The sequence below is a fragment of the Lepeophtheirus salmonis genome, chromosome 1 (genome assembly GCF_016086655.4).
Source record: "Lepeophtheirus salmonis chromosome 1, UVic_Lsal_1.4, whole genome shotgun sequence".
Classification (NCBI taxonomy): Eukaryota; Metazoa; Arthropoda; class Copepoda; order Siphonostomatoida; family Caligidae; genus Lepeophtheirus; species Lepeophtheirus salmonis.
Genome location: NC_052131.2, coordinates 49332750 through 49334420, shown reverse-complemented (window position 1 = coordinate 49334420; position 1671 = coordinate 49332750). Strand labels below are relative to the sequence as shown.

The 1671-nt window shown below is 33.6% G+C and overlaps 1 long non-coding RNA gene across 1 annotated transcript; it reads right to left on the bottom strand.

Annotated features, from left to right (window-relative positions):
* Nucleotides 1-238: 238 nt before the first annotated feature.
* Nucleotides 239-1388, bottom strand: LOC139907606 (uncharacterized). Its single transcript, XR_011784321.1, has 2 exons — nucleotides 1159-1388; nucleotides 239-1076 (listed from the first exon to the last, which is right to left on the bottom strand). It is a non-coding gene; the product is annotated as an uncharacterized lncRNA (long non-coding RNA).
* Nucleotides 1389-1671: the final 283 nt, after the last annotated feature.

Genomic DNA, 1671 nt, shown 5'->3' with positions numbered 1-1671 from the left:
TTGATTCGGGACGAGAAAAGAAGGATACTTCCATGACTACTATATATACATGGACTTAAACCAAAATATAGCCTGTACATTTGGGGGGACCACTACTTAAGCTACGTATTAGTATAAAAGCGTGCAAATTCATTTATCTATATCTTGACAGAATGAAATTTCAATTAGTTGCAATTATGAAAAATACCCGATAAATGGACCTAAAGCACTTATTAAGAAAAAATTAAATATTATAAGCTATCATTTAATAAGTATATATTTCAAAACGAAATTAATATCATAGAGTTCATTTCTCTTCAGATCTAAACTTCTTTACCTTATCCGAAATATGTTTGGAATTCAGGGTAATCGTTCTTTGCATAAAATTCATGACCATAAATAGTATTTTCATCGAACAAGGCATCTTCTAGGTTGTCGTTTCTTTTTTTCAATCGGTTGAGAGTTAATAACTTTCGTCATTCAATTTCTCTGCATACTTCACAGGTCTTGTTTGCTCGAGATAATATAATTTTTTTACAAGGATAAATTCAGAAATCCTTTCTCCACCATCAAACAAAGGACATTTCAAACACTTTTTCCCGAGAAAGTTGTTGTATATGGACTTAAATATATCAAATAACAGAATTGACTTTTTCTCACTATCATAAGGGTTGACTATATGCGTATCCAAGATGCTATTGCATAGCCATTAAATGTAGAATTTTCTGTTTACCGTATAACCTTTTGATATATTGATTTAATAGAAAGAACAATCCGTCTTGTTCTATGACTTTGCTATTGTCCCTCATCCCATTTGAAATTCAGACTCTTTGTCACCTATGATCTTTGATGCTTGTATGTTAATGGAAGTCCTGTGGCCATGAGACATTTTTCTGTGTTGGCTCCAGGGGCTATCATTACATATACAAGTAAGTAAATTATTTTTTTAACTCTGAAAAGGTTTCTATTCGCTCTGCTTGAAAAAAAATCAGATATGCAATTTTCTAGCACATTAGTTACAGCTTCATATCGGGCCATACAACTCCTCCTATTTGATCTCTCTTTGGGAACATGTCTCGAATAATGCTTTGGTAAACCTGAGGAGATGTAAAAAAATAAATGAAATGGTAGAAACGAACTGTTGAGTTTTAAATAATTGAAAAAGGACAATAGAGTTGCATAAGCAAGGATGAATTGACTTATATCCTTATTGTATGTGTAGTCCCCCTCAATTGAATATATGAAGCAATAATAGTGTTTCTAGAGTCTCATGTAGATGTTGTGTAATTCTCTAGATATAGTCCGATGGGAATATATATTCCAATTCAAACATGGAAAATTGGATGGTATCGCATCGGGTTTCAGGCTTTCTTGGACTCGAGGTTCGAAATATTTTCCCCCTCGTATTGGAGTCATGAGAAGTCACTCAAGAGTTGGAGGGATGGAAATGAAAAAGGCAAACTTTATCATATTGACTTGACTTTCAATTAGATCGTCGTGGAATGGCTTGAGTCCATTCATGACGAAGATCTTCCTTCATCGGCAATACATTAGGAATAGCACCTGGATCCTTCCCTTCATTCTTATATCATGTTCCACATCCAGACACACATCATATATTAGTTATTGTATTACACCAGTTGATATTATTTCCGCGAGGAGCGCATTAAAAAAAAGTAGAATTCAAAATAC